This window comes from Chelonia mydas, chromosome 4 (assembly GCF_015237465.2).
Source record: "Chelonia mydas isolate rCheMyd1 chromosome 4, rCheMyd1.pri.v2, whole genome shotgun sequence".
NCBI lineage: Eukaryota > Metazoa > Chordata > Testudines > Cheloniidae > Chelonia > Chelonia mydas.
Window position 1 is genome coordinate 56,018,760 of NC_057852.1, and position 16,865 is coordinate 56,035,624.

The 16,865-nt window shown below is 42.5% G+C and overlaps 1 long non-coding RNA gene across 1 annotated transcript; it reads left to right on the forward strand.

The window, feature by feature from the left end:
• Nucleotides 1-142: 142 nt before the first annotated feature.
• Nucleotides 143-14,022, forward strand: LOC122465643. Its single transcript, XR_006290634.1, has 3 exons — nt 143-472; nt 9,363-9,537; nt 13,769-14,022. It is a non-coding gene; the product is annotated as an uncharacterized LOC122465643 (long non-coding RNA).
• The last annotated feature ends 2,843 nt before the right edge of the window (nt 14,023-16,865 follow it).

Here is a 16,865-nt window from a genome sequence, read left to right on the forward strand (position 1 = left end):
TTATGCGATTAGGGGGCTGCGCGCTTTTTTGATACATTACAATGTGTCCGTGACGCCCGGCGTTTGACGCGCGAGCCGGGGGGAGGGGTGACTCGGCTTTTCAGTTCCCGGGGTTGGAGGCTTTCCCCGGGGCCGGGCTGGGGGAGCGCGCGCTCCTCCTCCTCAATCGCAGCTGGGCCCGCTGTAAAGGGGCGCCTGGGGCAGGGACGGCCACGGCGCGAGGGACAGTCGGAGCAACACGTGCGCCTTCCTCCCGAGCGACCTTTGCAAACCAATGGGCGCGTTTGCAATGGGAGGCTGGTTGCTGGAATGACTCGCTTCTTTGTTCGTGGCAGGGGGTGTGGAAAACTCCCGCATGCAGCAGGGGAGACTAGGCTGTAATCAGCAACCGGTGCCTGTGCTGCACAATCTGGCAGGAAACAATTTTTGGCAAAGAAGGAAGTTTCAGGTTCTGGAAATTGTCTGATAAAATGTAAGAGTGAATTACTGTTAAAAGTAGACCTCGATCCACTGGCCTTTCAGGATTCTTTTAACTACCAAGCAAGGAGAGCATGGACCCATCCCTTAGTTTGTAGCCGCTATTTGCCCAGAGGGCTACAACCGCCAAAATTCAAGCAAAAGTTCAGTGTTTGTCACCTCCAGGCTCTACCATCACAGCAAGTTTTTCTTCACCCAGGAGACCACAATTAGTGGCCTTCCAGAAGTGGTTTAACCGATTGCTTCTTCTGGTCAACAACTGATAAGCTCACTTACTGGGCCAACTTGTAGAATGGATCCCCCCAGTTTGCTTCTGAACGCCGTTGAACTGACCCCCTTTGATTTATAACATTGACAGTTGAAGTTATTGTTTATATGACAATAGGAACAGCATAGAAAAATACATCTGGCAGTCTAATTACTAAACAAATATAGGTTTCAGAGTAGCAGCCCTGTTAGTCTGTATCCACAAAAAGAAAAGGAGTACTTGTGGCATCTTAGAGACTAACAAATTTATTTAAGCATAAGCTTTGGTGAGCTACAGTTCACTTCATCAGATGCGCTCAAATAAATTTTTTAGTCTCCAAGGTGCCACAAATACTTATTTTCTTTAAACAAATATAGATATCATATTTTGTTCTTAAGTCTATGATCATAGTTCTGACTTGTGTAATATCGTTTAGATTAATTCATCACTAGGACAGTTTGTGAAACAGGCGTGTAAGACGTAGAATACGCTTTATTTGGAAGGAAGGTTGTTCACAATAAAACAAAAAATGTCAGAAACTGAACGAGGGAGACTAGTTTCTCTGTTCAGATTATTACTGGGTGTTACTGGTGTGTAGTTTGGAGTAGGCTGTGTGTGCCTGGGTTGAGATATGCTCCTACACACTAGCATAAAAAAATTTTTGTTTGTATACAGATTACCACAGAGCCTACAAAGTACTTTTCTGAGAATTCAAGTGCTCTAATTGATCTAAATAGATGGAGGCTTAATGGCTTCAAAGTTGTCTATATTGGCCTTGATCCTGCAGTCTGATCCACACAGGTGTAAGACTCCAGCTCACGAAAAGTGGATTGCGGGAACTGGAGTCCATACATTTCTTGTTGGAGCAGGGCTTTCAACTGTAAACTCTTTGGGCTGTGTTTTCCTTTGTGTCTTGTAGAGCACCAAGCACTATAGATCCTTACCAAATAACTGTGTTTTTCCCTTAATGATGAAGTTCTCCAAGGTGAAATCTGATTCTCTTTCATTAATAATCCTATGTTTCCATGTAGTCAAATTACAGAGAGCAAAAAAGAATTACTTTTGGTCATTTAAATGATGTGATAAAACCACATATGGCAGATTCATCATCATTGTCTTCAAGTTTATCCACTTATCATTACCACTGCATCACCACAAAAAGCAGATTCCCTCTCAGTCTGAACTCATTCTAACTCATCTGCCCTGCCTCCAGGAAAAGGAACACTTACTATAAACTAAAGCCAACTTAATCTTTTGTGATTTATCATATGAATGACTAGCTTGCTTTCAGACTTAGAAAAATATATATGATTCTCTTCTAGTCTTTAGCTGAAAGTCAGCAGGCTTATTTCAATACTAAATAAATCTCCATTAAAACAGAGTATCATAAAAATCTGATTCTGGTGCTCGACTTGCTCTTTCAATTTTCTATTCCTCTCTTGTATCAGCTTCCTTGATGGATTCATTAGTCCAGTCTCAGACTGGCCATGACCCCCTTCCTCTAAAGCACATTAACAAGGAAATGATAAAGTATGAAACGTTTTATCATTGTAACTGCTCACACCAGTACTTTCATAGTGCCCTTTGTTCAGTGGTGTTTTAAGCACATAATTGTTCCTGATATCTGATTTTTAAGTGTTTAAGGTAAGTTTATGCTGCTGTTGCTTTCCAGTATATAAATGTTTACTGTTTGTAGCTCACAGCTCAGTTCTGATCTCACCTATGTAAGTGTGTATGGCCAGGTATCCTGAACAATTTAGTGTATGTTTAAGTGCACATGCCGTACCTGAATTTTCAGAATATGTAGGGCTGCATCTTCTCCCACCCCATAAGGAGAAATTTGCACAGTTAAAAATGTTTGTGCATTTTACTATAGCTGATCAAAGCACATTATGGACCTAATTCCAATCTCAGATACATAAGTGCAAAACTTGCAAAATCCGCTAACATACATGTGTGTAAGGATTGGTTGTCTTTTGAAAAATAGATCACAGCAGCTGATTTTATAATGCAAGCAATCATGCTGATCTATGTGTTTTCTGTCAGACTTCACAAGTCCTGATTTGACTAGAACCATCCTCTGGTCAATGTCCTTGTATTTTATATATAGATCTTCTCTTGTGGTATGCCTTAATATTTAAACTGCTCCCAGCAATAGTTGAAATGGTCCTGCAGCTGTTTTCACAATATCAATGGGTGGTTACAATAGTTATGGGACTGCACCTACTGAAATATATTTGGAATGGGTTTTTACCTACTATTCATCAGGTAACAGTATTTATATGGACAGTTCATCCATGGATCACAAAGCCTTTTACAAACATTACCAGCCCTATTCTACAGCTGGGGAAATTGGGACCTTACTCTGCCCCAGTAGGGCTGAAAGGCATGTCCAAGTTTATCAGGGCTCATTAAATGAGCTACCATTGTTACTAAGCAAAAGATAAACACCTATATTATTTACTTCAATGTTAACACAAAGACAAAAATACACTAAAACACATCATGAAGGTTGCAAAGCCAACCATTCAAAAGTTAAGGAATTCCAGAATTAAGGCTTCCTGTCCATCCTTAATTTGCTCCCCCACCCATTGTGTATATGCATTATGATAGTCTTTAATTACATGATCAATACTTTTTTGGCAGTTCACAGAATAATGGCGCCGAGGGAGAAACCCGGCCTCAGCCATTGCTGGAATATTCCTGGTGCCCAGGTCCATAGGACTTGCCACCCATGATTCTCAGTGTTCAATGTGTGACACAATGCCCTATTCTCTGTACACTATACTATTTGCTCTGAAGACAGGATTATTAATTTCCTGATGGGCTTTCATATGGCACTCATCACTATAATATATGAGTGTTTTACGCATATTAATGTATTTATTTTCAGAATACCCCTGTCACACAAAGGGTGTTATCTCCATTTTACAGATGGGGTACTGAGGCAAAGAATGATTAAGGTCAAAAGTACCTGAATTTTGGGTGCCTTATTTGAGACACCTAGGATCTTAGAATTGTATTGCACTTTATATGTTCAAAGCACAGCTCCCAATGACTTCAATTGTGACTGATCAGCACTTCTGCACATCAGACCCCAAGTTTCAAGTCAGACACTCACAAAACAAGGAATACACAATTAGTGACTACCTGTGAAAAGTTGGGCTAAAGGGATTTGACCAGAATCACAAAGGGATTCTGTGGCAGAGGCAGGGATAGAATCCAGTTCTCTAGGGCACGAGACCATCCTTGTTCTTCCTGCAATCTCTTGCCTCAATCATTACACGCCTTCCAACATCTGCTACAAATGATGCAGTAATCCTACACAGACAACAGCATTCTTCACTATCTAACTGTGATTCATCTCTATAGCAGATCCATACTATGTACTGAAGTAGGCAAGGGGCCTCTGGAAAAATTATGTGTTCATGTAGTTAATGACTGTATCAGAATGCATATCCACAAGGGAACCAAATTAAGGTTGCCTGGGTCACCTTAATTCTGGCATTTTCTAACTTTGGAGTGCTTGACTTTGCAACTTTAATAATGTTCTTTTAGCAGCTTTCGTTGTGCATAACTTCCTAGGTTTTAAAAAAGGCAAACTCTGAAAAACCTTCCATCATGTAGTATCATATTGATACCAACATAGTTTGTGTGAAGGGTTGTAATCTTTAGATCCACTGCTTTGACCAGTTACTTGAGCTAATGAAGTAACTGATTGCTGTATTTCAGAAAGGTTCCAGCCTGACAAAGAAAAAAACATAATTTTCATTTAATTGTTTGTTTGTTTTTTTAAATATAGTCCCCCTTGACATCAGTGCACTTGGTCCAGTGCAGCTTCAGCTTGGCTGTGACCATCTTGTAGAAGTCGTTGTCCTGTATGTTCAGAAACTCAACTGCTACGATCACTTCATTATCATCATTGAAACCCTTTTTCCCGGCTTCTCAGCCAATCTCTCTCCCCAACTCTGGCATCCAGTCACCTCCACATGCCCCCACCTATGTTCTCCATCTCCACTGGATCCAGTCCAAATCTCCCTCCAAGGGCTTCTCATCCAGGCTCATGGTCTTCTCCCCGGGCTCCTTGACCCACTCTCCCCTCTAAGCCCATACCCAGTTTCCCTCTCCCCACATCTCACCAGTCTCCAGTCCTGTTTCCCCACATGTACTCCATGTCCCATCTACTCGCTCCACCCCATGTTTGACTCTTGTCCTTTCTGAATTTGAATCAGGCAGGCCTCTCCGCCACACTGCCTGGGCATCTCAGAAATGGCTGAAATTAAAAAAAAAAAAAAAAATCAACCTGAGGGAGACACCCATTGTGGAAAATTACAGCGTAAATATTTAAAGTTTGGCAGAACTATAAGCTACTGAACCAGGGTCTTATAATGAGAAGTGCCAATAATAAGATGCTATACAGGTAATACCACCTGGCATTACTACTGACACAACTTAGCTGCAACCCTAATAATGACAGAGATAGAATCATAAGAACATAAGCAAGGCCATATCGGGTCAGACCAAAGGTCCATCCAGCCCAGTATCCTGTCTACCGACAGTGGCCAATGCCAGGTGCCCCAGAGGGAGTGAACCTAACAGGTAATGATCAAGTGATCTCTCTCCTGCCATCCTTCTCCACCCTCTGACAAACAGAGGCTAGGGACACCATTCCTTACCCATCCTGGCTCATAGCCATTAATGGACTTAACCTCCATGAATTTATCCAGGTCTCTTTTAAACCCTGTTATAGTCCTAGCCTTCACAATCTCCTCAGGCAAGGAGTTCCACAGGTTGACTGTGTGCTGAGTGAAGAAGAACTTCCTTTTATTTGTTTTAAACCTGCTACCCATTAATTTCGTTTGGTGGCCCCTAGTTCTTATATTATGGGAACAAGGAAATAACTTTTCCTTATTCACTTTCTCCGCACCACTCATGATTTTTATACCTCTATCATATCCCCCCCCCTTATTCTCCTCTTTTCCAAGCTGAAAAGGCCTAGCCTCTTTAATCTCTCCTCATATGGGATCCGTTCCAAACCCCTAATCATTTTAGTTGCCCTTTTCTGAACCTCTTCTAATGCCAATATATCTTTTTTGAGATGAGGGGACCACATCTGGACACAGTATTCAAGATGTGGAAGTACCATGGATTTATATAAGGGCAATAAGATATTCTCCGTCTTATTCTCTATCCCTTTTTAAATTATTCCTAACATCCCGTTTGCTTTTTTGACTGCCACTGCACACTGCGTGGACGTCTTCAGAGAACTATCCACAATGACTCCAAGATCTTTCTCCTGAATAGTTGTAGCTAAATTAGCCCCCCCATCATATTGTATGTATAGTTGGGGTTATTTTTTCCAGTGTGCATTATTTTACATTTATCCACATTAAATTTCCTTTGCAATTTTGTTGCCCAATCACTTAGTTTTATGAGATCTTTTTGAAGTTCTTCACAGTCTGCTTTGGTCTTAACTATCTTGAGCAGTTTAGTATCATCAGCAAACTTTGCCACCTCACTGTTTACCCCTTTCTCCAGATCATTTATGATTAAATTGAATAGGACTGGTCCTAGGACTGACCCTTGGGGAACACCACTAGTTACCCCTCTCCATTCTGAAAATTTACCATTTATTCCTATCCTTTGTTCCCTGTCTTTTAACTCGTTCTCAATCCATGAAAGGAACTTCCCATGACAACTTAATTTACGTAAGAGCCTTTGGTGAGGGACCTTGTCAAAGGCTTTCTGGAAATCTAAGTACACTATGTCCACTGGATCCCCCTTGTCCACATGTTTGTTGACCCCCTAAAAGAACTCTAATAGATTACAGAGTAGCAGCCCTGTTAGTCTGTATCCGCAAAAAGAAAAGGAGTACTTGTGGCACCTTAGAGACTAACAAATTTATTTGAGCATAAGCTTTCAAAAGCTTATTTTCAAATAAACTTGTTAGTCTCAAAAGTGCCACAAGTACTCTTTTTTCTAATAGATTAGTAAAACATGATCTCTGTTTACAGAAACCATGTTGACTTTTGCGCAACAATTTATGTTCTTCTATGTGTCTGACAATTTTATTCTTTACTATTGTTTCAACTAGTCATTTTATGTCTAGCCACTAAGCTTCCTTGTAATTTTTTAAAACAGTCTGTAGGTTGCCTCCACCTAGCCTTCATTTGTGCATTTACAACTGTATGTGCAGGCAGGTTTGTCTTGTTGATGTAACTGGCACATGCAAAATCCAGCCAATACATCCACAATATTTGTGCTTGAGATGTACATGTATAGTTGTTAGCACATGCTAAAAAAAGAGAGCCAGTTATTCAATGTTAGCCCTCAATTCCAGTGATAATTTTCATAACATGCTTAGAGGGCCTGATTTGCCACTATGTTACTCCAGTCTTACACGTCATTCACATTACTGATGAAAGCAGGTCACTTGTGGACACTTTCTTGTCTATGTATGCTAAAACTCAGTTTACCCATTGTTATGGCTTAGCCAAAATCTCTTCTGTGCATGCTATGCAGACTGTTGTAAAAGCAAAGAAACTGGATGCTGTCCCTTACAATTCCAAAGTCTTACAAGAGTTTCAGTTTTCTGAATGCTTTTGACTCTGAGTTGCATGGCTAAATCCCCCATGACTGCATTGAAAGTGTAGAGGTGTGAATTAATATACATCAGTTTATCTATAAATGATGTTAAGTTACTCAGACTTCTACAGTTTATAGTTTACCTTTGTTAGCATTGGGCCGGATCTTACAAATATGCAATAATGAAACCCACATTAGAATCTGTGGGACTATTTGCAGCATCAGCCCCAAAGTACATAGTAATACAACAGGTTTCAGAGTAGCAGCTGTGTTAGTCTGTATTCGCAAAAAGAAAAAGGAGTACTTGTGGCACCTTAGAGACTAACAAATTTATTTGAGCATTATTTGAGCATAAGCTTTCGTGAGCTACAGCTCACTTCATCGGATGCATTCAGTGGACTGAATGCATCCGATGAAGTGAGCTGTAGCTCACGAAAGCTTATGCTCAAATAAATTTGTTAGTCTCTAAGGTGCCACAAGTACTCCTTTTCTTTTTAGTAATACAACACTAGCACATGCCTTTCTGTAGAATATATTTTGAAACTGTCTCTAAAGACAGTTTGCATGATATGTCCCTGTTTTTGATTGGTCCTCTGGAACAATAACAAATCTCTATAGCAAAAAGGTTTTCTGTTCCTGAATTCAATCCTGAACTTACTAATACCCTGCACATTAGTCTTCAGGGTCAAGGCATAGGCCAGTTGAAATTGGGACTGGCCTACGCATTGTAGAATGGGCAACTTTATGATTTTTTAAAAACAAAGGAAATTAATGTTTCATCCATGTCTTCTGGCTTTGTTACTTTTTTTAAAAAAATTGAGAGTGACAGCAAAAAAAACAGAAATAGGATAACAAATCACTGACAGAGTATTGGCAACAAGAAAATACCCACTGAATAACTGCTAGGAGTAAAATACACAGCAATATCAGAGAAGATCAATAAGGTAAAGGGAAGAATAAGCTAGCTGCGATAGCCGAGTGCGTATCAGATTCAGAATGGTTAAGAGAAGGATGCTAATTAGCCAGGTAGCCATTATTTTTATCATATTCCATGCAAGTAAATTTTTCCACATCCAGAATATCATTCTTTATGGTACTGAGTTGCTGAGATTGGAAAGAAAGAGGCTAGTCTGTGGGGTGCAATAACAAGTCTGGCACCAGTCACCAAAAGGGTCAACTTTTTGTCTATGCCAAATAACACAACAAACATTCATTTTTACAAGAGATTATCAGGTTGCTTTGTTTAACAACTTGTTTCTAGAAGATCTGAACTTTGGGATACTGTAATCATGTGTTAGAACTTGCCAATTGCTGAATTTCGTTGCTGGCATAGACCTGTATCTGCTACTCATTTTATATAGCCTTTGGATGTTAGGATCTATGCAGTATTTTACACTGCATATTCAGAGGGCTTATGCAGAGATGTTTTCGTAGATTGAATCCATAACTTATCCCTAATTATTTTTTAGTGTTTGTTTTCTAATCTAAAATCTGTTTCCCAGTTATTACTATGTCTCTTGGCATGTGGGTCTTCTAAGTAAAATAAAGCACATTTTAGTCACTGACCTTTGATATTATAGGGCCAGATCAACTTCACCCACAGAATGGGGCTAGGGAGGAGGAAAACTCTAAGAAGGTATAATTCAAGGACCATGACTGATTTTCTCTGTACTGCAAGACAGCACCTCTAACATTATCATGCCCTATAGCATTGTTCAGTGTGAACATTATCATCATGTCCTATAGAAATTGTTCAGTGTTAACTCAGGGCAGAGTGGCAGATACTGAATCACCCACACCCACTTCCTGCAGTAACTAGGCTTTCCTCAGGATTTTCCCATGCAGCTCCCTTGAGTATCCTAATCAGCTAATGGGATCTGACCAGATCTCAGCATCAGCTGGTGCATCTGCAGGTGTATTGTCCATTATACTCTGGAAATATTATAGGATAAATCTGGTTATGGCTTAGACACAGCACACCAGTTGAAAACTGTATAGTGTCTCTCAGTTTTCACATTACTAACCTTCAAACTTGTTCCGTTTTTTTTTCCAGAAAAGAATGTGTGATACCCCTCAGAGACTCCGAGATGCTTCTTCTGCCTCTTTATGCCCTTTGCATCTCCTTCTGCAAGATCCAATAGCATCATGAGATGTATAGTTATGTGGAACCAAATCCTGCCTGCTTGACTCACACAAGTAGCTCTACTGATGTCAACAGGACTATTTGTGTACGGTGAACAGGATTTTGTCAACAGTAACCATTTTTCATATTTTAAAAGATAGAGAGTAATAGAATGCACCACTCTGAATATAGGGCTTGTCTAAACTATCACTTTTGTTGGTATAAAGCGTATGTCGCCCCGGGGCGTGAACCCCTCTCTCCCGAGTTACATAAATTACACGGACAGAAGCGCCGGTGTGGACAGCGCTATGTTGGCGGGAGAACTTCTCCCGCTGAAATAGCTACCGCCGCTTATGGAGGTGATTTTGTTTTGTCGACGCACAAATGGAGAGCTCTCTCCTGTTGGCATAGAGTGGCTACACGAGTGATCTTACAGTGACACAGCTGCAACAGTACAGCTGTGCCGCTGTAAGCTCGCTAGTGTAGACAAGCCCTTAATGTGAACATCCAAGATAGGTAATTCTTAAGTCATATCTAGAAGTTGGCTCCCTCTGCAGCACATTCAGTCTCTTAAATTTCTCTTTCTTTTGTGTATTCATCCTCTCACGTGCATGACATACCTTGATGTCTAATAACTACACAGTTAGATGTTTTTAGTGAATGTGCTGGGATTTTTAAATTCTACAGTAATGGATGTCATCTGATTATGCATTTAGACAGCAGAGATTTCAGTATAAAGGAACGCGGATCACAAGATAAAGAGCTTAAACGAGAGGAAGAGAAGGTATTAAATTATTTAACTTGAAAAGAACAAAGATAGTCAAGAAGAACAAGATAAAGAGAGGTGTTAATTATAGAGAAGTTGCAGAGAGAAAGTGGAAATATATAGGAGACAGTTTACAACACATTTATATTTCTCGCAGTCACTTAATGGCATAATCTCAGATTTTCTCAACAGTTGAAAGAGATTGCTATAGTGTTAACATTAGTTAACTGGTTTTACTTAAGGAAATGGAGTTTATTACTTTATATATATTGTATAGGTGCTTACACTGCTTTATATATTTGTAAGGTCTCTCCTGCTTGTTACTACTGGGTATTATAAAATGTCTTAGACCAGTTGCAAGAGTTACTAGTTCATTACTCCAATGGTAGTAGGAATTATGCACAATGGCTCCAAATTAGAACAGCACTTAAGTGTGTATTTAAGTTCCCTTGATGTCAGTAGGATGTCACTGACTGTCAAAAGGATGACACATGCTCAAGTGCTGTCCTGAATAGGGACTGTAGAGAGGACATTAGATTTCATGGTTCTGTATCATATTATGTTTGTTTCTGTACTGGTATTTTCTTCACAAGTATACAACCACTTTTTTAAATCTGTAATAGGAATGACCATCTGACTACATACAATTAGACATTTAACAAATAAGCAGGATGCATCTTAAACTACAGAATATAAAGATAGTTTGTGATATGGTTAAACATTTGTAGGTTGGCCTTTTCCCAGAAGTAAATGCTGTCTGGTGAGTCAGTTCATTTTTAGAGCTGTATTTTTTATACATGGCTGACTATTAAAGGGAAGTACAATGACAAATTATGGTTAATTTCTGTGGTTTAACCAACTGAAAAACCTATTTTCCATATAACTTACATTACAGTTTTGAAAGTTTCCCACCTTTTTCATGCATTCAAACTAAACTTCCTTCCCTGAATTGAAAACTGCGGAATCAAACAGGATTTCTTGCTGTGAAATATCAGAACAGTAGTTCTTATTGAGACACCTGCCCCATTCACAAATTAAGGTCCTCATCATATGGGTGTGAGGGACTACTCACATGGATCCCTCCATAGGGTTAGGGCCTAACTATGAAGATATTGAAACTGGGCTACTTTTAAGAAGTAATTGGAAAAAATTTAACATGTATTCATATTTAGTAAATAGTTACTTAGCTAAGTCATAACTAAAACCAACAGTGGTCATTAAAACCCATCCACATACCGTATGCCACTCATCCAATCTGATTGACTCCACAGGCAATATTTCTGAAGTACGATTCTTAAATATATGCATATTTAACTATTATAAGATTGTACTGGGACTCTGTAGTATGAGATGAATAATAGTCAGATATTTCCATTTAGTTTATAATGAGATCAATCCTGGCACATGTAAAGAAATTAATTGTGTATTTGAAAGCCAACACAAAGAGCAAAGCTTGAATGAAGGATAAAAACCAATGTCTTATTATCCTGTTGATCCATTGTGACAGGATGGACTAGATCTGGAGGCGTTGCAGCCCTGCCTCACCCTGCCCCAGGAAAGAGCAGAGAAGTCCTCCAGGCAGCCTAGAGTGGCTGCAGGGGAAACAGCCAATTGGAGGGGATGCTGGAGTGGCCAATCAAGGGCAAGGAGGGCCTTATAAAAAAGAAGCAACAGAGACAGAGCAGTCAGTTGCTGCCTGGAGTTGGAAGAGAGAGGACTGGGTTCCTGGCTGGCTGGAAGAACAACAGGACCATGGATAGCTCAGTGTGGGAAGGCTGAGCCCAGATTGGGCTGATGATGATTGAGGGGAAGCAAAGGCTAGTCTACACTGGCAAATTTTGTTGCCAAAAGGCAGGTTTTTGCGACAAAACAGCGATAGCGTACACACTGAAATGGGACTTCTGTCAAAAAAAAGCCCACTTTTGTCGACAAAAAACTTTCATCCCTATGAGAGACTTTTGTCTTTTCCCCTCCCTTTATTGCCAACGAACAGCCAGTGTAGACACTCCTTTTTTTTTATTTTATTGGCCTCCAGAAAGTGTCCCACAATTCCCATGCTGCCTCTGGTCAGCAGTTTGAACTCCGCTGCCCTGCAGCCAACCCGCCCCTCCCCCTTGCAAGCCCAGGGAATTTTAAATCTCATTTCCTGCTTGCTGGTTTCCCATGTGAGCTTCCCAGGTGACTTCCCAGGTAAGCATGGCTGGGGGGGAGGGATAGCTCAGTGGTTTGAGCATTGGCCTGCTAAACCCAGGGTTGTGAGTTCCATCCTTGAGGGGGGCCATTTAGGGATCTGGGGCAAAAATTGGGGATTGGTCCTGCTTTGAGCCAGGGGTTGGACTAGATGACCTCCTGAGGTCCCTTCCAACCCTGATATTCTATGATTGTTTGAAACTGAAGTTACTCAGCTATTGCACCAAACATGCTCCCGCTTGGACCACTGCTGAGTTGTTGGATCTGATCAGTATATGGGAAGAGGAGTCTGTTCAGTCACAGCTGCGATTGACCCATAGGAATCGGGACACATATGGGCAAATTTCTTGAGGCTTGTGTGAAAAGGGCTATGATCGGGACACGCAGCAGTGCACAGCGAAGATAAAGGAGGTGAGGCAGGCATACCATAAGGTGTGGGAGGCAAACCATCGCTCTGGTGGTGCAGCTAAGACCTGCCACTTCTAAGGAGCTGAATGCTATCCTCGGTGGTGACTGCATCTCCACCACCGATAGCCCAGTGGATACTTTGGAGGCAGCAGAAAGAGGGGGGTAACCCGGAGGCTGAAATTGTGGATGAAGAAATGGAGCTGGAAGAGGATGTGGAGCTCCCAACGGGGTCATCCAGTGGGCCAGGCAGCCAGAAACTTTTCTCCACTCCAGAAGTGCTTTATGGGGCAGAAAGCAGATGAGACACCACATAAGTTGCTGTGGCTTGTGTAGGGAATCGAAAAGTGGGAGGCAGGTAGTGTTTTATGTGAGCTGGACATTGCCCTGTACTAATCTGCATGGCCAAGCAGGGTGGGGATGGACAGAGACCTGCAGGGAATCCTCCAGAGAGAGGCTCTGGAAAGTTTCCCTTGTTAACAGAGGTACTTGTTAATCCTCTGCGGTAGATTCCAAGGGATTGCAGCCCTGTTAGTTCCCCCATTGTAGGAAACTGTACAATGCCATTTAGCAATCCCTTGAGCTGGGACCAAAGCAGCACATAGCTGAGCTGCATATAGACCGGGATGAAAGCTGCAAGCATGCAGTAGTGGTGTCCTGGTTTCCTTGCTCACCTGCAGCAGTGAGATGTCAGCAAGCAGGTTGGCCACCTGTGAAAAAGCGTGTGATAATTTTAGAATGAGTTCCCTGCAAAGCTGCCCTGCAAGCCGTGACAGTTTTGTCCGTACGCACAACTGCCTTCCCCCCGATCCTGACACTCACCATGACTGGGGTGCTAACGGATCTGTGTGCCTGCCTGGAGTCAGTGAGAAACAGCAGACTGATTGCTACTAGTTGCAAAAGGCCCTTGTTACCGAAATGTTTCAATCGTTTGCTGGAATGTAACAATCCCTCTTCTGTGCATTGTCCACAGCAGCCAAGACCTTGAGGAACACACCAGGCACCCCTGCCAACCGGCTTCAGCAGATAAGGCAGAAGCAGAGATGCAGCAAAGACGACGTTCAGGGAGGTGCTTCAGCCTGATGAGAAACAGACCAGGGAACACAAAGAGTACTGGGAAGCCAATGCAGCATTTGCTAGGCAAGCGAGAGAGAGGATGATAAAAGTTATGGAGGATCAGACAGAAATGCTCAAGTCTTTGATACAGCTGCAGACTGAGCAGTTCTGTGGTTGACCTCCATGGCAGCACATCCATATGTACAATTCTCTGCCAATCCCACCCCTCTCTATGCCCACACGTCCCTTTTCACTTCACAGCACTCCTGAGTTTCCCCATCATTCCATCCCCTCTCACAGCTTGAACAATGATAGCTGGAGCTACACACAGTTGTGAGGTTTTACCCTTTTTAACAATAAATAAAGGCTAAGGTATTTAATGGTACAGTGTTTTTATTCTGTGTTCTACAAAAAGCGTATAGCAATCAATTCACTCATGGGAACAGGCTTCTAAAGCATTTTGTTGCATGGATCTTGGGCTCCAAAATTGTACATGGATGCACCAGGGAAGCAACTCCAAAGCAGATGCGTTAGTGCCCCTCATTGTCAAAGTGGCTCCTCAAAGCCTTTCTGATCTTAATAGCAGCCCTCTGGGTTCCTCCGACAGCCCGAGCATCCGGCTGTTCAAACGGTGCAGCCAAGTCCTCTGCCTCAGTGCTCCACACCTGAGCAAACATTTCACTTTAGATTCACACAGATTATGCAAAGTGCAGCACGCAGCTATGACCACGGGAATACTATCCTTGGTAAGGTCTAGCCTGCCATTGAGACACCTCCAGCAAGCTTTCAAACAGCCAAAGGCACATTCAACTACCATGCGGCACCTGCTCAACCTGTTGTTAAAACTCTCCTTGCTGATGTCCAAGTGCCCTGTGTAAGGTTTCATGAGCCAGGGCTGTAAGGGGTAAGCTGGGTCTCCCAGGATTACTATGGGCATTTCCACATCCCCCACTGTGATCTTCTGGTCTGGAAAGAAAGTCCTCACCTGCAGCTTTCTGTACAGGCCACTGTTCCTGAAGATGCATGCGTCATGCACCTTTCCAGACCAGCCTGTACTGATGTCTGTTAAATGCCCCTGGTGATCCACAAGCGCCTGCAACACCATGGAGAAGTATCCTTTCCTACTGATGTATTCTGAGACAAGGTGGTCTGGCGCTAAAATTGGAATGTGTGTGCCATCATTTGCCCCGCCACAGTGAAGGAAACTCATCTCTGCAAAGCCATCCACTATTTTATGCACATTTCCCAGAGTCACAGTCCTCTGCAGCAAGATGCGATTTATTGCCCTGCACAGTTGGAGTAATACAGCCCTAACAGTGGACTTCCCCACTCCAAATTGATTTGCAACTGACCAGTAGCAGCCTGGATTCGCCAGCTTCCACACAGCGATTGCAACACAATTCTCTATCGAAAGGGCAGCTCTCATTCTGGTGTCCTTGTGCCGCAGGTCGGCGGCCAGCTCAGCACATAGCTCCATGAAGGTTGCTTTACCCATCCTAAAGTTCCGTACCCACTGGTCATCATCCCACACCTGCATGACAATGCGATCCCGCCAATCAGTGTTTGTTTCCCTAGCCCAAAAGCGATGGTCTACTGTATGCAGCTGCTCTGTGAATGTCAAAAGCACTGATACGTTGCTGCTGTCTATATCACACTTGGGTGCCTGCGATTCATCCTCTGTCGGTAACTTTGCGAGTAACTCTGCTGCCATGCGCGATGTCCTTATGACAGTCAACAGCACATAGGAGAGAAGTGTGGGATCCATCCTCTCTCACTGCAGATGCTGGCGCATACTACAAAGACTGACAGTTGGAAAAACGGTGCGAAAGGAAAGACAGAATGGTACGAAAGGAAGCCAGAAACCATTGGAGGGCTGGGACACAAAGCGGTGCATGACGGGACATTTTGCACATCCCAGGATGTGCTGCGCTCCGTTTCCACCTTTCCACAACACCTAGCAACAGATGGTGTTGCCAGGCACCGTGGGATACATACCCACAGTGCATTGCTCATGCTATCGACAATGGTGGACAGGATCTGTCGACAGAGGGAGCAAATGTAGACTCACTTTGGCGACTTTGCTTTTGTCGATGTTTTCGTGTCAACATTAGTTTCATCGACAAAACTTGCCAGTGTAGACAAGCCCTAGGAAAGAGCTCCTGGCTGGCTGAAGGGACCAAGCAAGGAATGAGCACAGAACCTAGCAAGGCCAAGCAAGGATACTGTGATGGGTATTTATTATTGGTCTGATTAAAGACTGAACCCAGGGGGAGGCTGCCAAAAAGAACACACCAATGGAGGGTACCACAACGGGCCTTGTTGGACTGATATAGAGGGCAGTGTCTCCAGGGAGGAGGCCTGGTCTGAAAGTAAAGATGGTATACCCCAGAAGGGGTGTGTTCTGTTCCACATACAGGCAGCGTGTGAGACTCAGCTGGAGGGCTGAGTCACTGAAGATCCGCTGAAGAAGCCATCAGCCAAGAGGGTAGGGGGCTTGCAAGAGGTGGGTGCCATCCTGTTCCAGGAACTAAGAAACAGCAGGCCCACACCTGACCAGAAGGGGGTGCTTACGATAGGTGAGGGCACCCCATTACATCCATATAATTCCCATAAATAAAAGCTATGATTTATCAATGGCAAAATAGTTTCCTGGTTAAGTTTAATAAATAACCATATGTGGGCTAGGTAGCAAAATGGATAGAGATAAAACCACTGACGCACCCTGCTTGATGAATGGGAACATTACAAACTCAGGACAGCATTCAGCACACAGTCATTTATGCTGCCCTTTTGCCATGCAAATGTTATTGAGTATTCCTCAGTCTTTTTGATCCTAAAATGCTTTAGAAATTATGATCCACAAATACACACAATTATATATATACACAGAAATCACTTCACCCACTGGTGGAAATGTAGCCAACTCTGAAGTGCAGCAGCCATTTAACAGCAAACAACAACATTACTACAATTTTGGCCAGGAGATTAAGAATAGCAGAGCCATCGAACCTACAGAT